The 24,942-nt window shown below is 43.4% G+C and overlaps 1 protein-coding gene across 11 annotated transcripts in view; it reads right to left on the bottom strand.

Moving 5' to 3' along the window:
- The window catches only part of HDAC9 (histone deacetylase 9), a 659,964-nt gene that overhangs the window by 220,119 nt on the left and 414,903 nt on the right, over positions 1–24,942 (bottom strand). The window lies entirely within an intron of this gene.

The raw sequence follows: 24,942 nt of genomic DNA, 5'->3' as shown, positions 1-24,942 counted from the left end.
CGAAACTCTGGAAACAATCACACGGGCTGAGCTCACTGCAGGTTTGACCTTTCTGGGTGGAAATACAAAAGTGGGGCTGGAACTTAATTGTTCAAGGCAATGCAACATATTTTGGGGGGAGCTTTGTGGGCAGAGAATGAGAGCGCGACAGGAGAAACTGCGAGAGAGCAAGAGTGAGAGCAAGAGAGAGAGAAAGAGAGGGAAGGAGAGAGGGAGAGAGAGAGAGCAGGCTATTAGATGCCAGGGTCGAATATTACGGAAGGGAACAGGGTGTATACTGGGTATTTTTAAAGCAGGTTTACAGTGTGGAAGCTGTTTAGCTTGCATCTCATACACGACATTAGATTCAAATATTCACCAAGGATCAGACCTTCATCCTGCACACTAAAAGGCTGGTTAAGACATCCATGTTCCCTGCTGGGGTACCTGGGTTTGAGTCCTGGCTTCACCCCCAATTCCAGCTTTCTGTGAATGCTCACTCTGGGAAAGTGATAGTCCATGTGGTCTGGTTCCTGCCATCCAAGCCAGGGACCTGGACTGAGCTCCGGGCTTCCAGTTGTCTGGGGTTTCCCGGGCATTTGAGGAAGTGAAACAGCAGATGATACAATGTCTGTCTGTCTGTCTGTCTTTCTCTCTGACAAGTAAACAACAGCTAATATTTTAAGCTTTAAAGTTTAACGAGTTAAATTTGCCTTGTGCAATGCAAGCAAGTCCAGAAACTTCTTCGTGTTAGGTGTGGGGCCAGAGCTCAGCTCTCTGGGAAGGTCTCACCACATCTGGGTCCCCTACAAGCAGATCCATGCAGCCAGCTCAGGCTCAGGCTATTAAACATTCATACCACAGAACCAACCGTCAAAATTCTGCCATCATCCTTCTAATTATACTCTGACTTCCCAGAATGTGTTGGTCAGAGGTCATGAGGACACTGGCCCTCAGAGTAAGACTTTTCATTGTGACTATTCACTTGGCCGTAGGGCCGAATCCATTAGTCTTTGTGGACATTGCTGGTGTGAACTTGCCAAGGCCATGCCACCCTGTGGGGACTTACTGCCATCATCCTTTCATCCACGCTCTCTGAGTGACACAATAAACATTCCACCTGCTACTTCTATTTCAATACAACAGAGCTCTGGTTTCCATGTCTCCTCCAAGACTGAAGTTGAAATTGTCATCATAACAATATTAACAGGCAGGACCTTTAAGAGATAATGAGGTTATAATGGTTTTACCCTCATGAATGGATTAACGCTGTTATTGCAAGTGTGGGTTCCTGATCAAAGGACCGGTGTTGCCCCAGCTGGCGCTCTGTCTCAGGCTTGCTGGGCTGCCCTTTCTCTGGAAGGCTCTCAGCAGATGTCAGTGCTGGGCTCTTGTACTTCCCAGCCCCCAGAACCACAAACCAAACCAATCTCTTGTTCACACATTACCCACTCTGTAGTATTCTATTACCCCAGCAGAAAACAGACTCGGGCAAACAGTGTCCAAAAACCAAGTTAAAAAGTTCAAGCGTAGGCTTAGCCTTCACTCTAAAGACTGGGTCAGCATCCATCAAGGAGACCAACCATAGCAACGGAGATTCTGATTACAGATACACAGCTGGGTTCCAAGAGACATGATTTAAGTGGACTTCAGTGTGCTAACATTCTCACTGTGCCAGAGCATATCCATCCCTAGGTATGCAGTCCTCATCAGAAGGTGGCATAGAGTGACGTGCAGTGCACAAGATGCGCTCTGAATAGGAGAGAGCTGAGCGGATGGTGCTGATATTTTGCTGGTTTTGACTAACGTTCATAGAAGCTGGAGCCAAGCACAGTCATTTCAGAAGAAAATTTCCCGCAATGAACAAAACCCTTTTGTGCTTCTGGTAAAACATGACTCCACTAAGGCAATTAGCTGTTTTAAAAATAAACTAATTCATTTTGGAGATCCGATGTATAATTATGCAGCTGCATGGACTGGGGAGGCATGGTGCCTGGCTGGAGTGTTAGTAAAATTAGAAGAAATGCATCTCCATGTTGACAGCTAAAGTACTGATTTATTGTCCAATTGCTACCTTGGTCTTTGGGGGGGGGCTACAGAATGAACCTTTTCTATAATAATCAAAGGCAATTCTGATCATGATAGTGGGATATCTTCAGGGCCGCAGGGGACAGAAATGAAACATATTGTCTAGAATCTTGCTTCTAAGAAGCTTGATACCTCTGTAAGATTAACCCTTATATTCCCAAAAGAGAGAGAGTGAGAATTTAATGCATTCATTCTATATAGACAGAACGATTCCACACTAGTTCAAGAAATAGAATGTCTGGTGAATGGCATTCTGTACGGGTTCAGAAGAGCCAACAGCTCCCATTCCTTTCTCAGACACTTGCTAAGACAGCTGCTCACCTGGGTGGGTAGGTCAGGCCTGGCCGCCCAACCCCTCCAGGCCCTTCCCAGCTTTGCTAGGCAAAGGACGGTGGCTGACCCCAACACTACAGCAGGTCTTGCTGCAGCCTGAGCTTCTACAATCTCACAGGGTAATCCCACTCTGTACCATGAATTTTAGAATTCTATGAACACTTATTTTGATTGTGTTTCAGCTACATTATACCAGGAAGTCGAGACAGCAAGATCTCCACAATGAGTCTTTAGAGAGAGAGCTCCCCTTCCTCCTGTCCCCTCTCGCCTCCTCCCTCGGCCTTCCTCTCTCCCTTGCTTCCTTCTTTCTCCCTCCTTCCCTGCCTTTCTCTCTTCTTTCTCTTCTCCTTTTTCTTCCTCTCACTTCTTCTGCTCCCTCCCTTCCTGCCACAATGGTTTTTTCGCTCACTTTTTGTTTTCTAGGGATCCCAGGTTCTTGCTACAGATGTGTTTAAATCTCCCCACTTCTGTGTCTGTGACTTCGAGATTTCTAGTGTGTATTTATTCAGAGGTACTTCTCTAACATCCTGAAACCAAAGCATATGGATTTTGGCTCAAGACAAATGCATCAAATAATCATTATCCATTTCAAATACACACATGTAAACTACCTAAGAATGGAAAGGTTTACTAGAATTTGGTAATGACCTTCCTTACTCCACAAAGGAAAAATATGTAGTTCAAAATAATGAAAATGCATACAAATAAAAGAATGTAGTAAAAATCAACTGTGTTTAAATGTTGCTTCTAAATCAGCCCTTAAAGCATTCTGGTCTAGCTGAAAAGCCCACAAGGGCATTTCAGACATGGAAAGCCAAGACACTGTGGCAAAAAATGTCCCACATGAAGGACCTCAGTGAGTGAGACCCTAGCAGAAAGAAATGGTCACCAAAGAAGGAGGTGCTTTTCTCTGAAGGGAGGAGAAAACTTCCACTTTGTTTATGGCCTTGTCTAAATATTGATGGAGCTTGTGGGTTCAAAAGGCTTCCATAGCCTAGGCAGCTCATGTCAAGAGCCTCGGGTGATCACTGACATTATACTTAAGAGTGTTAGTTGTTAAATTAACAAGAGTCACTGTGCACTAACTTCTCATGCAGGACCTCTGTCCTCAAAGAATTACATTATAATTATGTCTAAGTGTTCACAAAAGATGTATCATTCTTGGGTTCTTTTTTAAGGTTAATTAAGTTTCTTAAAAAAAAGTGAAATTAACTTGAAGATGCAATAACTTTGAACAGCCCTTGTCTCAACTGTTGAGGAACAGTGTTTTTTTATGTTTTTTTTTTTTTGTGTGTGTGTGTGCAAACTGTTAAACTCTTTACTTAGTATAGTGTTGGTCTTCTGTGTATAAAGTTAATCGAAAATACATCTTAGTGGAGAATGGGACTGGGAATGGGAGAGAGAGGGGGAAGAGGGGTGGGAGAGTGAGTGGGAGGGTGGGTACGGTGGGAAGAATCACTATATTCCTAAAGTTGCACTTGTGAAATACATGAAGTCCGCATTCCTTAAATAAAAAGTTTCTTTGGGGGAAAAATATTGATCCATTTTAAAAATTATATTATCAACTTTATCATGAAATTTTTATTTTTCTATGTCTCTCATTTCATCAGCTCATTTGCAAAGCCAACCCTTGAAATAACTAGTGCTGGAGTCATCCAGAGGGAGGCAGCTTGGATGGACAGCTGAGCTGCTAAGCCCAAGTCTGACTCCAATGGATATTGCTGGAGCTTCCTTATACACTTTTTCAATGATCTGAAACTTGCAGAAAAGGTTTAAGAAGAGTACAGGGGCTGGCATCGTGGCTCACTTGGTTAATCCTCTGCCTGCAGCGCCAGCATCCCATGTGGGCTCTGGGTTCTAGTCCTGGTTGCTCCTCTTCCAGTCCAGCTCTCTGCTGTGGCCCGGGAGGGCAGTGGAGGATGGCCCAAGTGCTTGGGCCCTTGCACCTGCATGGGGGACCAGGAGGAAGCACCTGGCTCCTGGCTTTGGATTGGCGCAGCACGCCGGCCGTAGCAGCCATTTGGGGGGGGGGGGTGAACCAATGGAAGGAAGACCTTTCTCTCTGTCTCTCTCTCACTGTCTAATTCTGCCTGTCAAAATAAAAATAAATAAATAAATAAAAATTTTAAAAATAAAAATAAGAAGAATACAAAGGATTTCATTTGCCCTAAAAAAGTTTCAACCCATTTTTAACATTGTGCCATAAAATAATGCTGGTTTTTTCTTTTAAGATTTATTTATTTATTTAAGAGGTAGTTACAGAGAGAGGGAGAGACAGAAAAAGAAGTCTTCTATCCACTGGTTCACTCCCCAAATGGCCACAATGGCCAGAGCTGAGCTGATCAGAAGCCAGGAGCCAGGAGCTTCTTGCAGGTCTCCCACCTGGGTGCAGTGGCCCAAGAACCTGGGCCATCTTCCACTGCTTTCCCAGGCCATAAGCAGGGAGCTGGATTCGATGAGAAGCAGTCGGGACACAAACCAATGCCCATGTGGGATGCCAGCATCACAGGCAGAGGCTTAGCTGACTATGCCACAGTGCTGGCCCCCATAATATTGCTGTTTTTATTTATAATTTAATGACGCTTCCATCCAATGCACACATGGCTGTATACACATAAAAGCTGTTTGATGTTTCCAAGGGCCAACATCAGTCTTGAGTAGAAAGAAACAATCTTCCCCAGACAAAAACCACAATGCTATCCCTCCCTTCCTCCATTTAACCTTAGATAACCTCCAAAATCACAGAAAAAAAAAAAAGAGATGTGCCAGGGTCTGGAAAATTAAAAATTAGATATTTTATTTCTATGATTTAAGTGATTTGTATGGAACACAATAAACTCATATTAGGAGAATTATTATAGCACTATTTATTATACAGCAAATATAGCACAAGGTTCATATGAGACTGTACCTAACATAATTTGTGAAGTATTTCAAGACCATTTCATCAACAGGTGGGTCCATCATCATGAGGCTCTAAGGAAAACACTGTACCAAGGCTCTGATCAGTGAGAAGGGAGCCAATCATACATTATGATCGCTATGAATAATTAAGCAAGATGCACAAAAGCTGCTGGAGGAAAAAAAAACGACAAGATTTTAAAAGATAACTCAAGAGGCAGGTGCTGTGACACAGAGGCAGGTGAGGTTACACAGAGGCAGGTGAAGTGAGACAGAGGCAGGTGCTGTGACACAGAGGCAAGTGAGGGGACACAGAGGCAGGTGCTGTGACACAGAGGCAGGTGAGGGGACACAGAGGCAGGTGAGGGGACACAGAGGCAGGTGTGGTGACACAGAGGCAGGTGCTGTGACACAGGCAGGTGTAGTGACACAGGCAGGTGTAGTGACACAGAGGCAGGTGAGGGGACACAGAGGCAGGTGTGGTAACAGAGGCAAGTGTTGTGACACAATGGCAGGTGACACAGAGGCAGGTGTTGTAACAGGCAGTTGAGTTGCTGGCTGGGATACACACATCCTATATCAGAGTGCCTAGGATGGAGTCCTGCCTCTGCTCTGACCCAGCTTCCTGCTAATGCATCTGAGAGGTGGCAAATGATGGCCCAAATACTTGGGCCACTGCCATCCACATGAGACGCCCAGATGAGGTTCCTGACTCCCAGCTCCAGCCTTGCCCAGCCTCAGCTGCTGCAACCATTTGGGGGAATGAACCAGCAGACAGAAAATCTTTCTCTGTCTCTTCCACTCTATCATCCAGCCTTTCAAATAAATAAATAAATAAACTTTTTAAAAAACCTCAACATATCTTTTGTCACTTACATTTACCTTAAAATTTTTCCAAAATAATCACTCTTTATATTGCATAAGTCCTGTTAGTTACTTATGGTACAGTTTGGCTAATGCCAGCACTACTCAGAAATGTAACTCCTGGGGGCTGGTGCTGTGGCCTAGTGGCTAATTCTCCACCTGCAGTGACGGCATCCCATATGGGCGTCAGTTCTAGTCCCAGCTGCTCCTCTTCCAATCCAGCTCTCTGGTATGGCCTGGGAAAGCAGTAGACGATGGCTCAAGTCGTTGGGCCCCTACACCCATGTGGGAGACCCGGAAGAAGCTCCTGGATCCTGCCTTCAGATCAGCTCAGCTCTGATCATCGCAGCCATTTGGAGAGTGAACCAGTGGATGGAAGACTTCTCTCTTTCTGCCTCTGCCTCTGCCTCTCTCTGGGTGGTGTGCAACTCTACCTCTCAAATAAATAAATAAATAAAATCTTTAAAAGAATGCAACTGCTGGTGAGTTTGTACATGAACAAGTGCATTTTAGCTATGGGTACACAAACAAATCAAAAAGAAGTATTGACTCTTAGAGTTATGTGAGGCTGATACATGTATAGGATTTAGCAGAGAATAGAAATGCTGGGTCTTATACAAGGACAAACCAAAAATAAGTCCCCTGAGTTAATAGCAAAAGCATGCCTGTGCTAAGGTTCCATCACACCTTCCACATGTTATTCTTCCCAGCCTGGCAGAATTTTCTGCTGAGCCCTGCAAACATGCTGGCACAGATCCTGAGAAGTGCAACACAAGAGCATGGGTATAAACGTTGCTGCAAATCCCCAACACCTTCACTTGAATGGGTGTTAAGTATTGCACGTGATCCTTGTCTGCATTTGTTCCTGGGACCAGAGATTCAGAGAGCCCAGAGACATCAGCTGCCCCCAGTCAAAGGTCCCGACTGGTGAATGTGCTCTCACTTGCTTTGACGTATTCCAGAGTTAGTTCTATCTGAATGCCTGCACACGTGGACTGTTGTGCATCAAAGATGATCTGGAAACTTCCAAGTGAACTTCTTTCATTCAGTGTTCAAACTGAGTACCTAGCAGAGCATGCCTTGTTCTGTATGCTGGGGATACACCAAAACCAAGCGTGGTGTTTCCATGAGGCTTACACTCTACTGCAGGAAGCAAACCAGTACACAAAGCAGTAGGCTTCTAGATGGTCATCACTGCCACATTAATATAAGACAGGGCAAAGGTATACAGAGTGACTTAGGAGGCACGGCCTATTTGGAAAGCCCGGTACAGATGGCCTCTCTTGTTAAATTAGTTACATGTGAGCTGCTGTGTGAACAACACAGAAGGGCCAGCTTTGTTAAGTACCTGGGAAAGGGCTACTGTAGGCTGAGACATCAGCATTCTGTGCATCTGAACTAGCAAGCAGGCCAGTGGGACTGCATCACAGGAATGAGACAGGAGAGGTGTCCCAGACATTTTGCAAAGGAGAGTGGCCAGAACTGGCCAGCCCTTGCCTACAGTGAAAGAATAAGAGATAAGGACAGGTGTTTGGCACAGTAGTTTAGACTCTGCTTGGAATGGTCACATTCCATATTAGAGTCTGGGTTCCAGTCTCAGCTCCTCTTCCCATCCCAGCTTCCTGCAAACGTGTACCCGGGGAAGCAGCAGATGATGGCTCATGTGCTTGGGTCCCTGTCACCCACAAGGGAGACTCAGATTGGGTTCCAGCCTCCTGGCTTTGAACTGGCTGGGTCCCAGCTGCTTCCTGCATTTGGGGTCTAAACCAGCAGACAGAGGAGCTCTTTCTACTCCTTAAATACTTACACACATAATAAGAGAGAGCTGGAGATCTTGAGGAGGGGTTCAGCATTCTGGAAATGAGGCCATCAAGTGGGAAAGACTCTATTCTGTCTAAGAGCCCCTACCCTGTGAACTGATTCCAGGACCAAGCTGGGGCCCTGCATGTCTTAGGGCAGTTAAGCAAGGGTGGAGCCAGAGGTGAGCAGATTAGAGAGAGCAGTCTGAATATCATCTGTGCCATTTCTTTCTGTGGAATTTGATTTGAAACCTGGCAGTAGCCACTGTTTCTTAGAAGTAGGCAGGAGTAGATATTATAAATCAATATAATCTAAAAGCAAAAACAGCACTCGGAATCAAATCTTCCAGCTAAAAGCAGCTAACGCAAAGGTTCCAAATCAAATCTTCCAGTTCAGAGGAAGTCTGTGACAATTACAGCCCAGCACTGCTCGAAGAGGAGCAGCAGCAGCAGGGAGAGAAGTGTCTGCATAGGCCTCTTAGACGCCTGCAGCCTGGTTTACATTAACAGGAGAATTTAAAACATGGGAATGGAGTTTGGAGAACCAGAGTGTAAACAGCCACTTCCAGGTTGAACACAAACAAAAGGGGCAACAAAATCAACATGTCTAAACCAGATGAGTCTTCCCAGCATCTTTCTCCCACATCCTTCTGGTAATACTCTCTTATTTTCTCTCCACAAGGGTGGTTATATAATGGTACCCCTAACCCATTCGCCAAGTAATTAAACTAAACTACAGAACTGAACCTCAGCTGAGCCAATCTCCGTCTCTCTCCAGGAACTGAAGCTGGCACAAAACACAGCATAACCAAAGGCCTGGAAGTAGAAGAAGGTGAGAAGCTGAGTGACATTAGGTGGCATTCCCCGAGACCAGAGGGATGGCCTCTGGTGCACCAGGCTCACCCAGCCCATTTTACTAGTAAGTACGCTCTGTGTTGAGGTTGGAAGTGTGGACTTCTGTGGATCACTGCTAATAGATCCTCAGCTAATACAGTCATTAATAGTATAAATATTGCTTTGGAGCTGTGAGTACTATTCACAGATTCATAATCTCAGAGTCATTCAAGAGAGCAAGCCAAGGCTGGATTTGCTGGAACGTCATGTATCAGGCCACTTGGATTTATGGTGTCCTTGTATGCTGACAGTGAGCAAATGTGAGAAGGTGTTCACAACACAATCGACACAATCGTTTCTCAAAACCTCTTCCCTCCCTGTGTCTAGCACAGTTGCAGGTACAAGTGGCGGGGGGGGGGGGGTGGGGCACAGAAACATCCTTATGCTCTTAGTTTCCATCTTTGGATTTTAACTCATCAGAAATGTTCTTTCAAACTTTCTTTGCCAGCTATTTGAAATAGAGGTTCCATCTCACAAGGTTATAAATTACAAACCTCTCTGTAGGTATTCATGCTGGAATCCCCTCAGAGATATCATCAAGACAAATGCCTAGGAGCTAACACTGTGGCAGAGTGGGTTAACACGCCACTTGTGATGGCAGCATCCCCTATCAGAGTGCCACCTCCAGTCCTGGCTGCTCCACTTCCCATCCGCCTCCCTACTAATGGGCCTGGGAAGGCAGCAGGATACGGCCCAAGTACCTGTGCCCCTGCCACTCATATGGAAGACCAGGATGGAGTTCGAGCATCTTGGCTTAAATCTGGTCCAAACATGGCTGTTATACCACTTAGGGAATAAACCAGCGGAAAGAAGATCTCTCTCTGTGCCTCTCCCTCTCTGCTTGTCTGCCTTTTCTATAAATATATAAATAAATCTTATTACAAAGTCTTATAAAAGTCAGCTTTCCCAATAGGTAAATGAGCTAGAAGTACTCAAACATTGATGTAAGTAATAATATTTATATTATTATGTTATTTTTAATGTTAATAATAGCCTGATGAAGCATGAAGATTACAAGGGCTTATCTGTCAGGAATTTGACTCAGGGAGGTATAAGAACTTGGTCTCTGAGTTTTTAATGAATGCCTTAAGTCAAAGCTTGGGCAAAACCTCAGCCTATTCTTCCAAATAAAATATTATTGGGACATAGCCACACCCATTCATTTACATACTATGTATGATTGCTTTCTTGCTAAACAGCACAGACAAGTCACTATGACAGAGACCAGATAGCCTCAGAAAGCCAGAAACATTTCCTGTGTCCCCTTCAGCGAGTCACACGCAGGCTGTCTAAAGTCACAGCAAAAGCTACTTTCACCTCTGGACTTTAATGATTTAAAAGATAAACAGTTTATTTTAATAGTAAAAAAAAGAGAACCCAACCACTGGCTAAGCATATGAAAGTAAACACAAGGAAACATTGAAATGATTCCTGCAAATTAGAGTATCTTAAGACAGGGTATTGTTGTTTCTTACATTTAAAGAAATATAGAGTTGTTTTAGGAACAATGGAACATTTATAAAATCCCTCATTAGCAACACACAGTTTTGACTTCTATTAGGTTTCTCATATATTCCCTCATAGTTCTCTTCACAATTGGCTTCCTAAGTGCAAGGTTGTGTACGACAGGGTTTCGTTCTCAAAGTTGATCCACCTACAATTCATTAGTACTGTAATAGACAATGTGAGTACTGCATTAAGTGAGTAGCATACCAAATGAATCTAATATTAGATAATATGAGTAATTCACCCAGAAGACCTGAGTTCCCACCGACCACACTCGTGTTTATTTTCACAGCAACAAGGATCCTGCCTGCCCCTCACTGGCATGAATAAAACATTCATACAATGAATGACAAAGAAAGCAGCTAGATGGTTATGTTCTCGCATGGGGTCCTATGTGTGGCACCTCTGTGAATTTCTCCCCTGCACCAATTACAAAGGTAGTACTGGGTGATCTGAATGAACACCTACACATTGTGTCTTGCTCTTTGAAGCTCCCTGCATAGGTGTCATCATTTAACATGACTTGCTAATGTGAATTTTGCAAGGTAAACCCACAGTTTTCCCCCAAAAAACGTTAGATTGGGTGTTTCCCAGAAAGTGCATATACAAATATGACGTTTAATACAGCTCTTTGATGCATGAGCTATGTGCTTGATGAATAATCGTGAGAAGTTCTCAAATTTGGACATGAGCATGAACTGTTGGTCCCCAAAGAAAAAGTGGCAGAATATTATAAATAAGCTAACACAATTCCTCTTTCAGCACTCAGCCAAAAACAATCACATACACATAAGTAGGCCCACAAACAAAAACCTTCTCACGCTCCTTCTCTTAGGTTTTGATCATCATGTCAGCCCAGGAAGCCGCAGCTGGAGTTTTAAAAACCTGGTGGCCATCGATGGCAAGTCACAAAGGACACCACAATCACACTGGGGCCTGAATGAATGCACAGGTGATCACAGGCTCGCTAGAAGGGCAGGACGACCAGGGAACGCAAAAGAGGCAGAAGTGCATCTGTGAAATACATCAAGTTTGTTCTCTTTCTCTTAAAAAAAATGATTCTTAAAAAGTAAGTTCATCCTTTGCAACCCAAGTCTGATCATACATAGATTTGTTTCCTTAGACATACTTTTGAATCCTCTAGCCTGCACCTGTACACAATCCTATCAGAGAATGTAAATAGTAACCAGGTGCTGAGAAGACAATGCTGGAATCATTTCATAACAAGTAAGCACAACTGTGTTTCCTCATCTTCACCACCCCCTTTCATTCATGCATGAAATAAATACTAATTTCCACCAGGAACCATGATTTTGACTAAAATTTTATCTTTTTAAGATTATTTCTTTATTTATTTGAAAGGCATAGTTATAGAGAGGGAAAGACAGAGACAGAGAGACAGATGGACTTCCATCTACTGCTTCACCTTCCAAATGCCCACATCAGCTATCACTGGGCCAGGCCCAAGTCAGGAGCCATGAAGATGACAGGAACCTAAATAGTGGAGCCATCACCATCTGCGGCCTTCCAGGAGCATTAGCAGGAAACTAGATCGGAAATGCAGACTACAGCTGGACCTCGACCCAGGAGCTCAGATCCAGGATGTTGGTGTCCCAAGGGGTAGCTTAACTCACTGTGCCACAGGGCTCACCCCTTATTTATTTATTTGTGAGGCAGAGAGAGAGAGAGAGAGAGAGAGAGAGAGAGAGAGAGGTGTCTTCATTTCTCCATTTGCTGGTTTACTTCTCAGCTACAACAGCTGGACCCAAAGCAAGAAGATGGAAGCTCAATCCAGGTTTTCCACATAGGTGGCAGGAAATCAATCACTTAAGCCATCAATGCTGAGTCTCAAAGTCTGCAAGGACAGGAAGTTACAGCAGGAGCTGGAGCCGGGGATCAAACCAGGAACAGGGGTATCTTAGCTGCCAGTATAAAGGCTTCTCCTTTAAAACAGACGTAACACCCTTCCTCCCAGAGTTTGTATTCTAATCAGAAAAAGACATATTTTTAAAAAATGTCCCAACGGTTTAAGGCTGTAACAATTTGTGCAATAAAATGAAACAGTACTTGCTTGTAACACAAAGAATACAATAAATACCTGTATGTGCATACTGGTAAGTAGTTAAAAAAAAAAAAAAAGAAGAGACAAATCAGTGAAATGGAAGAATTCTAAATAATTTATACAGGCATTCCCATCTCAAGGAAACAATTAACTTTCAATCCCTTGATTTTAAGTTGTGCTTAGTGAGTTGCTTCCAACGAGTGGTTTATGGAAAGGGAGAAAAAGTAACTTAGAGTGAGGGAATCTAGCGAGCATCACCTCCACCAGGTGCTCACAGTTAACATCATCACAGCTAAACCAAGCCGATATGTGCCCCCGATATCATGTGAGGGCAAAAGCTCTCCACCTCCGTAGTCTTCTTCCCAAAGCCCATCAGCTCAGTGGCTTTGAGAAAAAGAGGCACATTCAAATTGACAGAGTTCTACGGTGTCGACTGTCAAGGTCAGGGCAGGTGCAAGCCTGAGCAGTCAGGACACAGTTGAGAGCCTGCATCCTCTATCAGAGTGCCTGGGGTTGCGTCCCAGCTCTACTCCTGACTTCGGAGTCCTGCTAATGCACATCCTGGGAGGCAGAAAATGAGGTCTTAGGAAGATGAGTCCCTGCATCCACCTGGGAGGTGAATTGAGTTCCCAGCTCCTGATTTTTGCCTTGCCCAGCTCTGGGTGTTATGTACATTTGAGTAGCAAACCAGAGGATGAAACTTGAAAAAAAAAATGGGACTCAGAAGAGACTGGTTAGTATTCTGATCTGAATTATGAGGAATTTCCCAGATTTTCCTTTCTAAAGAGTAAACCCTACTCCTATTCCCAATTAACACACACCACTAGCCCAGAAAGAGTGTATTTGTATTGCGTATTGTTCTCTTTAAAAACTTCTATGTGGGCCCAGAGCTATGGCATAGTGGGTAAAGCCGCTGCCTGCAGTGCTGGCATTCCATATGGGCACCGGTTCCAGTCTCAGATGCTCCAATTCTGATCCAGCTCTCTGCTATGGCCTGGGAAAGCAGTAGAAGATGGCCCAAGTCCTTGGGCCCCTGCACCTGCGTGGGAGACCCAGGAAAAGTTTCTGGGCTCCTAGCTTCGGATTGGCTCAGCTTGGGCTGTTGCAGCCATTTGGGGAGTGAACCAGAGAATGGAAAACCTCTCTCTCTCTCTCTCTCTCTCTCTCTCTCTCTCTCTCTCTCTCTCCCCTCCCCCCCACCGCCTCTCTGTAACTGCCTATTAAATAAATAACATAAATTTAAAAAATTCTGGCTGGCATCGCGGCTCACTAGGCTAATCCTCCGCCTTGCGGTGCCGGCATACCAGGTTCTAGTCCCGGTCGGGGCGCCGGATTCTGTCCCGGTTGCCCCTCTTCCAGGCCAGCTCTCTGCTGTGGCCAGGGAGTGCAGTGGAGGATGGCCCAAGTACTTAGGCCCTGCACCCCATGGGAGACCAGGATAAGTACCTGGCTCCTGCCATCAGATCAGCACGGTGTGCCAGCCGCAGCGCGCTGGCCATGGTGGCCATTGGAGGCTGAACCAACGGCAAAAGAAGACCTTTCTCTCTCTCTCTCTCACTGTCCACTCTGCCTGTCAAAATAAATAAATAAATAAATAAAATAAAAAGATTCTATGTGAAATTTGCAAAATCCGCAAGTTCCTCCCTCCTCCATAGAAATCAGAGTCTCTTGCAGATTTCCCCTTTTTCTTTATTTGAGAGGCAGCAGGAAACAGGGCTCCCATCTGCTGGTTCACTCTCCAAATGCAAGCACTGATGAGGACAGCTGGGGCCAATGTCCCAAGTCTATGAACTCAACCCGGGTCTCCGACATGGGTGGGAGGGATCCAACCACTTGAACCACTATCACTGTCTCTGAGGGTCCATGTTAGCAGGAAGCTGGAATTAGGAGTTGGAACCAGGAATCAAACCCAAGTACTCCAAGGTAGAACACAGGAGTCTTGACCAGTATCTTAATCACTAGGACAAATGCCTGCCCCTATTTCCTCCTACTGAATAACAATAATGGATCGATGGTTTTTGAGAAGTTAACATAAAAGAACAGCATAAATATTTTTAAAAAAGAATCAATAGTAAATGAACTATGGAAAATTCATGAAAATAAAATAACTTACAAAGTAATTTAAAATAGGATAAGAATCTTTGGGAATATTCTACATTTGTAAAAGAAGAAGCAATATAAAATTTACCAACACAGAGAAAAGGACTCTGGGAACTTAAATATATTATTTTAGAATATTTTATTTATTTATTTATTTATTTTAATTTATTTATTTCTTGACAGGCAGAGTGGACAGTGAGAGAGAGAGACAGAGAGAAAAAGGTCTTCCTTTTCTGTTGGTTCGCTCTCCAATGGCCGCTGCAGCTGGTGCACTGCGGCCAGCGCACCGCGCTAATCCGAAGCCAGGAGCCAGGTGCTTCTCCTGGTCTCCCATGCGGGTACAGGGCCCAAGCACTTGGGCCATCTTCCACTGCACTCCCGGGCCACAGCAGAGAGCTGGACTGGAAGAGGAGCAACCAGGACAGAATCCGGCGCCCCAACCGGGACTAGAACCCGATGTGCCAGTGCCGCAGGCAGAGGATTACCCTATTGAGCCGTGGCACCGGCCTATTTTGGAATATTTTAAAACCTTATTAGAATAGGGAATTATGCTTCTTAAAAAGTGTATCAAATAAAATGGACCAGTACTTGTACAAAGAACTAAAAGAGCTTTACAAATATTTTTTAAAGTTACTGAAGCTGATGAAAAACATAAAGATACAAAGGACCTCAAACAGTGAGGGATAAAGGGGATAAGATCAGAATGAGAAGGAATTCAGGGAGGTAACCCTGACATTTACCCTTAGCTAAACTGTGGATTCCAGAAGAGGTAGCTGAGAGGCTGAAAAGAGGTTCCAAAGCCTAAAAGAACGTGGTGGGCATACACTGGCGTCCAGGGCCCAGCAGAAAGGGGCTACAGAAACATTCTGGATTCAGGGTTCAGACCCCCACGCATTACAACTCAGAAATAAAAGGCAGCATGAGAAGCTGCTAGAAGGCATGGATTATTTCATTCTCAGAATTTGAATTAAGTTGATCCAGTACTGCTATAGCACCCTGTAATTTGCAGAAGGAATCATGAATTTCAAACAACAGGGTAAGGCTTCACATCGTTTCTGGGAATTTTGATATAGACTGTCTGACACACTATTGAAAATAGGCAGCCGGCGCCGCGGCTCACTAGGCTAATCCTCCGCCTTGCGGCGTCGGCACACCGGGTTCTAGTCCTGGTCGGGGTGCCGGATTCTGTCCCTGTTGCCCCTCTTCCAGGCCAGCCCTCTGCTGTGGCCCGGGAGTGCAGGGGAGGATGGCCCAAGTGCTTGGGCCCTGCACCCCATGGGAGACCAGGAGAAGTACTTGGCTCCTGCCTGCAGATCAGCCGCGGTGGCCATTGGAGGGTGAACCAGCGGCAAAGGAAGACCTTTCTCTCTGTCTCTCTCTCTCTCACTGTCCACTCTGCCTGTCAAAAAATAAATAAATAAATAAATAAATAAATAAATTACTTTGACAAACATGTTAAAAAAAAAAAAGAAAAGAAAATAGGCATGTGAAGAGGTGAAACAAAATTATCAAAACCAGAAAGAATAACAGATTTGATAGGGGAATCTACAAGCAATGTGTTATCAAATGTAGACATTAATCCTAGAATACTTAATACATTCAAAGAAGAAAAAGACAAGCTTAAGAACTTCCACCAGTCACCATATAGCTCCAAGAACTAAAGAAGAATCTGATGATAGTTTGAAGCCCAAATGTAACTTTATTTATATAATGTAAGTGAGTCAACTACTACAATTTTTAAGAGAAAAATATTTCCACACTGGATTGAAATATACTGCTTATAGAAATTCTTTAGTATAGATGCAGAACATTTTATGTAAAAGGATGAAAGATATATTATGCAAACACTAATCAAAAGAAAACCAATGTCGGCCGGCGCCGTGGCTCAATAGGCTAATCCTCCACCTTGCGGCGCCGGCACACCGGGTTCTAGTCCCGGTTGGGGCGCCGGATTCTGTCCCGGTTGCCCCTCTTCCAGGCCAGCTCTCTGCTATGGCCAGGGAGTGCAGTGGAGGATGGCCCAGGTGCTTGGGCCCTGCACCCCATGGGAGACCAGGAAAAAGCACCTGGCTCCTGGCTCCTGCCAGGATCAGCGCGGTGCGCCGGCTGCAGCGGCGGCCATTGGAGGGTGAACCAACGGCAAAGGAAGACCTTTCTCTCTCTGTCTCTCTCTCTCACTGTCCACTCTGCCTGTCAAAAAAAAAAAAAAAAAAAAAAAAAAAAAAAAAAAAAAAAGAAAACCAATGTCATTAAACTAGCATCATGAAAGAATAATTATAAAAGATGTAAGGGAAAATAAAAATGTTTGAAACAGTTAAAATAGAAAAATTCATACTCTGGGAGATTTTAACACACTTCTCTAAATTATATAAAGGCAGACAAATATTTAAATATAGTATTTGAATTACATATAAGCCTTCTATAATAATTAAACAGAGGAGTCTCAAAAAATTGTAGGTTTAAATCAGACTATATTCTCCACTCACAGTAGAATCCAACTCCAAATCCTTAATAAAAGACAAAGAAAATATACCCGTGTGTTTGTAACATAAGGATGACACTCAGGGAGCAGAGAAGAACTCAAATGGGAAATAAAAGATAATTTTAAATGGATGATAATAAAACAGGTTAAGAACTAGAACATAATGCTTACAGGGGAAATTACAGTCTTCAATTCAGGAAGGAATGGAGTGGGCATTAAGTCTACCGGTTAGGATGCTAGTGCAGATACTCACATCAGAGTACCTGGGTTCAATACCTGGCTCCAACTCCAGCTCCCTGCAAATGTGCACCCTGGGAGGCAGTGATGGTTCAAGTAATTATGTTCCTACCACTCAAGTGCGCTTGCTCTCTCTCACTCTCTCCCTCTCTCTCTCTGAAATTTTCTACCTCTCAAATAAAATTAAATATATACATATACATACAAAGGAAGCAAGGATAAAAGTGAATAAGCAATCAACTAAATAAGAAAATTAGGAAGAAAACTAAAAGTTAAACCCCAAAAAGATTTTTGAAAGAAAATAAAACAACCACAAAAAGCATAGAAAGAAACATGCAACTACAAGGAAATCAGCAATGTGGAAAGAATAATTCAGGAATATAAAAGAGACTTTGAGCATATAATTGCATATTCTGTTTAAAAAGAAAAATGGAAAATTTAGATAAAATGGACAACTTTTCTAGAAGAGCCAAACATACAAAATAGAACTCATAAATAATAGAAAATCTGAGTAGTCCTACAACTCGTAGAAATTTGAACCCACAATTAAAAATCTTCCCACAAATAAAATTCCAGGTCCAGATAATTTCATCAGAAAACTATACCCAAATGTTAAGGAAGAAATAATACCAAAAGTTTCTAGGAAACATGAAAAGAAGGAATACTAGCCAACTTATTAAGTGGGTCTACCGTGGTACCAATTCTGACAAGAGAATTTCATGACAGGAAAATTACGCACTAATCTCATTCATGAACATAGGCACTCAAGTGCTGAATATATATAGGAAATCAAAGCTAAAAATAAAAGGATAGCTCCAATTTCTATTAGTCACAGGACTCTTCGGGGAAATTTTAATTAAAACCAAAACTATACACCCACTGGCGTGGCTAAAATTAAAAACACTGGGGACACCAAGTGTTAACAAGAAACCGGTGTGACCAGTTGCATTCTCAAACAGGGCTGGAAGTACTGCACATTGACAGAATCTCCTGGGGTCTACTGTTTGATATGAAGCATTATGTTTTTATGCACCAGGAAATGGCAATTCACAGGGAAACATGCACAAAGTACAATGTCAGTCTCAAATGGTCAAAACTACAGACACCTAAACACCCTGCAGTAGGAACAGAGTAAATAAATTGTGAGACAGTCTTGGAGTTAGTTTGCAGCACTGCAAACTAACAAACGACAGCTGTGAAACACACTGAGGTGCAATCTCACACACTTGCAGTGAAAACCCCAGTCACAGCTGAATACCTAAACAGAATGACATTCACACAGGATGAAAACAGGCAACATGAAGCGATGGCAGCAGAAGACGGAGATTCCCTTTGAGGGAATAATGTTGGACCCGGGATTACTGATTACCGAAAACAGAGTGCTGCTCTTGCTCTGTTTCTTCATCCAGAGGATGATACTAGGACATATTCATTGAGTAGGTTTTTAGCATGCAGGTTTGACCTCATGTTAAAAAGAAAAAAAAAAAAAAAAACTGACTTGGGGCCGGGTGCTGTGGCATAGTGGGTAAAGCCTCCATATGCAGTGCCGGCATCCCATATGGGTGCCCGTTCAGGTCCCAGCTGCCCCACTTCCAATCCAGCTCTCTGCTATGATCTGGGAAAGCAGTGGAAGATGGCCCAAGTCCTTGGGACCCTGCACCCATGTGGGAGACGCAGAAGAAGCTCCTGGCTCCTGGCTTTGAATGGGTCCAGCTCTGGCTGTTGCAGCCTCTTGGGCAATGAACAAGTGGATGGAAGACCTCTCTCTCTCTCTCTCTCTCTCTCTCTCTGCAATTCTGCCCTTCAAATAAATAAATACATCTTTAAAAAAAAGTAGTGACTTTTAACAGTATTTTTCATACAGGAGAATAATAATGTGAACCTGCTGAGTGATACCATAATGCAGTTCTACGAAGAGTGGAGGAGGGGTGGGCATTTAACCTAGCAGTTAAGGCACTAGCTAAGATGCCCATGTCCCATGTCAGAGTACCCGGTTCAATACCCCACTCCCTTCCTAAATCCACCTTCCTGCTAATGCAGACCATGGGAGGCAGCAGTGGTGATTCAAGAAACTGGGTTCCTGCCAGCCAATGGAAGACCCGAGTTGGGTTCCATTTGCAGACTGAACTTGCAGATGGGTGCTCAGCCACTCTCTCTCTCTCTCCCTCTCTCTCCGTCTCTCTTTCTCCCTTTCCTCTCCCCCTGCCTCTCTCAAATAAATTTTTAAAAAAATTTAAAAGAGTGAATGAGAATAGGAGGCCTACACACAGGAAAGAAGACAAGAGGTTTTAGCAAACAATAACCCATTTATCAGACACTAAGCACTGGTAGGTGACAACAAAAGAGAAATTGCTGTTACATCTTTACTTAAAATATTGAGACATATGTTTATAAGACAGATTTATAATTTCCAGGCCATTCTCTCTGAAATGTTAAGAACTAGAAGCTTTAAAAAGTGGGGTTTATTATTAATTGAAGGAGATATACAGCATTAAGTGATAAGAAGTACTTAGTCAAACAGAATTGCTTATGAATTTAGTGACGGTGAACATATACCTTCTCAGGGCTCCATTTCCACATCCTAGTGTAACACCCAGGAAGACTGAATGAGATCATTTATGTAACATGTTTAACATAATGCCTACCACATATAAGTACCATTTATATAGAAGCTTGTACTGTCATTCAAATCTGACTTAAATCATATTAGCATAAACACATTTTAACATATTTTAGTGGGATTATTCAAAATGTATTACCTTTGGTTAAATAAGAGGAAAAAGCCCCATTTGTCCAGACCACAGTTGTACAAGCCTCTTATCAACCCCACCTGCACTTTATAAGCAATTAATGTGTGAGGGAAGCCAATTTTTTTTAGCTAAAAGACTGCTCTTGTTAAAACTGTTTAAATTCTACTTAACTGCCATAGTTAAGATAGTAATAGATAAGTCGCCCAACATTAAATAAACAAAAAATACAGAAATTGATTTTGGTTGACTTTAAAAAAAACAAGAAAACATTTTATCTAAAAGAGGATAAAAAAATCTTCCAATGGTCAGGCAATAAAACCGGTGTTAAAATAACCAGGTGAGCGGGGCCGGTGCACTGGGTTAATCCTCCACTTGCTGTGCCAGCATCCCACATGGACACCGGTTCTAGTCCTGGCTGCTCCTCTTCCAATCCAGCTCTCTGCTGTGGCCTGGGAAGGCAGTGGAGGATGGTCCGGGTGCTTGGGCCCCTGCACCCGCATGGGAGGCCAGGGAGAGGCACCTGGCTCCTGGCTTCGGATTGGCGCAGTGCCAGCCGTAGCAGCCATTTGGGTAGTGAACCAACAGAAGGAAGACCTTTCTCTCTGTCTCTCCCTCTCACTGTCTGTAACTCTACCTCTCAAGTAAATAAATAAAATCAAAAAAATAACCAGGTGAGCTTCTATTGGGATGCTGCCCTGAAGAGTACAGATAGGTACTGTAACTCTTAATAAAATCACATTCATAGCCCAAATTGGCCAAATACAAATTGATTTTTATTTATTATTTATTTGAAAGGCAGAAAGAAAGAGAGAGGAGTCTCCACCTGCTGGTTCCCTCTTCAAATGCCTGTAACGGCCAGCCCCAGGCCGGAGGCTGAAGCCCAGAGCTGGGAACTCAGTCTAAGTCTCCACCAGGGAGTCAGGGACTCAACTACTTGAGCCATCCTGTTGATGTGCGCATTAGCAGGAAGCTACAGTTAGAAGAAGGCACTGAACCCAGGTACTCTGATATGGGTCAGGAGCCTCTTACTAAGTCTCAAGCTCTAGAACAAATGTACATCCTGTTACTGGTCAGGGAGGGCAGGGTGGTTGCCAGAGTGAGTTCCATGGGTTCTTTTCCTCAGCTTAGTATAGAAATAAAAAGCCAGGAAATAATTTGCAAAGAGGCAGAAACTTTTATTCGATTGGCAAGCAAAGGAGAAAGCATCTGGATGGAGAGGAGAGCAGAGGGAGTGCCTGAGCAGAACACTAGCTTTGAGGAAGTGTCCTGGGTTTTTAAGGCATTACTGTCTGTTCACTGGGTTATCCTACTGGGGGTGCCCATTGGACAGGGGTTTTCACATATGTATGTTGATTGGCTTGGGGTTTATGGAGATACTGGGGGTCTCCTGGAGATTGCCTGTCTCCTTAGGGGCTCAATCCCCTCCTCTGCTAGCTCTGGGTAGAAGACTGCAATTAACTTGAAGGTGTGATTTGAAGCCACAAGGTCACACATGCAGCACAAGAAGCTATTAGTGGGGGAGATGCCAGTTGGTCTGGAGACAGGCTTTCCAGCCACAGCTGACAGCTTGCTTGTGAAGGACATTCTACCTATGTCACAAGGGGTCCACAGACTCCAAGCCCCACTGGCCTGCCTCATATCCCAAGATGGTTGCTTTGTCTCACACCAATTTAATAAGACTCTTGTTATCAGCAGATAGCATAAAACTGCTAAATAGCATCCTAGTAGATTTTAAATTTATAAACATTTTAAGAAATACTACATTTTAAAATATTTGAGAGGCAGAGGTACAGAGAGACAGGGAGAGAGGTCTTTCATCTGCTGGTTTACTCCCCAAATGGCTGCAACAACCAGAGCTAGGCCCATCCGAAGCCAGGAGCTTTTTCTGGGTCTCCCACACTGGTGCACAGGCCCAAGCACTTGGGCCATCTTCTAGTGCTTTCCCAGTCCCTAAGCAGAGAGTTGTATCGGAAGAGAAGCAGCTGAGATTCTAACTGGCACCCATATGGGATGCTGGCGCTGCAGGCAGAGGCTTAGTCTACTATACCACAGTGCCAGCTCTGAAATGCTACATTTAACTAAACCCTTTTGAAATTTTTGTCTCTTAAAAAATTATAAACAGGGGCCAGCGCTGTGGCACAGCGGGTAAAGTCGCCACCTGGCAGTGCCAGCATCCCATATGGATCCCAGCTGCTCTACTTCCGATCCAGCTCTCTGCTATGGCCTGGGAAAGCAGTAGAATATGGCCCAAGTCCTTGGGACTTCTACTGGGGAGACCCAGAAGAAGCTCCTGGCTCCTGGCTTCAGGTCGGCACATCTCCAGCCATTGCGGCCATCTGGGGAGTGAACCAGCAGATGGAAGACCCTCCCCCCCAGCCTCTTCTTCTTTCTCTGTGTAACTCTTTCACGTAAATAAATCTTTAAAAAAATTACAGACAAAATCTTTTAAATTACTTAAATTTTAGAAGAGACATTTTCATTAAAATTTCTCTTTTTTAATCCCTTTAATTTAATCTAAAATTAAGACAATCTGGTGTGGCAGGCATGTAGCCATGGATTAAAATGATTTTTAGAATGCCCGCACCCTACAATAAAGGGCCTGAGTTTGCTGGATGCCCAGCTGTCCAGCTCAGTTCTGTTTTTCTTTTTTAAGATTATTTATTAATTTGAAAGGTAGAATTACAAAGAAAGAGAAACAGAGAGAGATGGAGATCTTCCCTCTGCTGGTTCACCCCTAGAAAGGCCTCAACAACCAGGCCAAGCCAGGCTAAAGTCAGGAGCCTGGAACTCCATTTAGGTATCCAACGTTCATGGCACGGCCCAAGTAGTTGGGCCATCTGCTGCTGCTGCCTCCCCATGCATGTTGGTAGGAAGCTGGGTTGGAAATGGAGCAACTGGAATTCAGGACTCAAAATTGGAGCTCACGGGATGTCACAGATGGTGGCTTAACCCACTGAGCTACAATCTTGAGCCCTCCTCCCCAGCCCAGCCTTGACTCGTTTCTGGCTAATGCACACCCTGGGAGGCATGAGCAATGGCTCAAGTGATTGGGTTCCTTCCCATCTGGATGGGACATGTAGATTGAATTCCTGGCTCCAAGCTTTTGGCCCAGTCCTGACTGTGCATAAATCTGGGGAGTGAGTCAGAAGAAGGGAGGGATCTCACTGGCTCTTCTATCTCTCTCCCTCTCAAATAAAAACATTTTTAAAAAATGATCAAATACCTTCTTTTAGCACTGCACAACAGAGTTTTGACTGTCATGAATTTTATAATTTTACAACAGGCTCAATCTATGAAAGACAGAAAGATACCTTGCATTCAGCTAACCAATTTGGTACCAGTTTCCAGCACTTAACAAAATACTTTGGGTTCCAATTGTTTTCTGACTGCAAATTCCATGTATATCTGATGGAAACATTTACGTGCATACATGCACATACATATACACTCATATACACACACACACAAAGACTTTTTGGTAGACTTTATTTGATTGACTTTTGTTATTCTTTTCCACAGTTAATTGGTTTCCCCACAGAAACAGTGCCACTAATTTAATTTTCTCTTCTTGGCTCTTTCACTCTTCTCTAGGAATCACTGTTTATTTTCCATAGTCCATTAAACAGGTTGAGTTGCAAATGTTAGTCACAGTAGAGCATTCGATTATTTTATAATTTCTCTCTTCAATGTTCATTACAGGGAAACACATCAGTCTTTCCCTCCAAATATTTTCTATAAGGGTTCCAGAAAACATACTCTTGATATCACATAATAAACTTGAAAAATCATAAAATAGAGAAATCTGTGAATTTTGTCCCCCAAATCTAATTGTTATATATCAGAATTCCACAAAATTCTATGTTATTGAACAAACTACTGTTTATCCTCCCCTGAAACCAACTTTAACCCTGTCAAAAGCTTTGCTTCCTTCTTATAATTCCATAATGGCTAAAAACAGACACAAGTTATACAAGAATTTATCATCAATATGGTTGTAGCCTAGAATTACACATTTTTCTCCTAAACTGCAATTACTAGAAGGAAACATACCACTGGTTTTTGCAATCAGATTAACTTCATCCATAAATAGTGTGCAAACTGAATATCTGAAATATTTTGATACAGATAAAGCTAGGAGTTTGAAGATTGAATAGGATAGCTGAATGTCTTTCCTTTCTACCCCCATCCCTAAGATTTATCTTTTATTTATTTGAAAGCTGGAGTCTCAAAGGAGAGAGAAAGAGAGAAAAATCTTCCAGCCACTGGTTCACTCCCTAAATGGCACAATGGCCTAGGCTGGGTCAGATTGAAGCCAGAAGCCAGGAGCTTTGTCCAGGTCCCCCACATAGGTGCAGGGGCCCAAGTACTTGCACCATCCTCTGCTGCTTTCCCAGGCCATTAGCAGGGAGCTGGATCGGAAGTGGAGCAGCTGGGTCTTAGAACCAGTGCCCACATGGGATGCCAGTGTCACAGGCAGCAGCCTAACCCGCTATGCCACAGTGCCGGCCCCTGAATGTCTTTCTTAAAAACGAGGACTGGCAGATGTGATGTGTAGAAGCCCAAAGGCAATTTCCTTTCACTTAATAAGGAAGTGACATGATGTAGCCCAAGGAGACACACCATCCTCAGAGGATTCTACCAGGCTTCAGCACAATCCCCCAAATCTATACCCGCAAACGTTAATTTGTAATTTGAATACCATGAAAATCACATCATCACCTTAGGCAGGCTAGTTCACTGGCAATGAGCAAAAATTAAAGGCTAAGGCAATTTTCTATGGTACCGTTAGTCAAACAGTCAGAAAAATGAAGCTTGTATTATCTTTTTTAAAAAATGGCCTTCTCTAAAGACAGTCTGGAAAAATAATCCAATTGGGCATACATACTACTAAAATGTTATTTGATTTATTTACTCATCATTTTCATAGAAAGTTCCTTTCACTATCCT

The sequence above is a fragment of the Oryctolagus cuniculus genome, chromosome 16 (genome assembly GCF_051225735.1).
Source record: "Oryctolagus cuniculus isolate XC-2025 breed Fujian yellow rabbit chromosome 16, ASM5122573v1, whole genome shotgun sequence".
Classification (NCBI taxonomy): Eukaryota; Metazoa; Chordata; class Mammalia; order Lagomorpha; family Leporidae; genus Oryctolagus; species Oryctolagus cuniculus.
The sequence above is the reverse complement of the archived record's forward strand: the minus strand, read 5'-3'. Positions and strand labels throughout refer to the sequence as shown.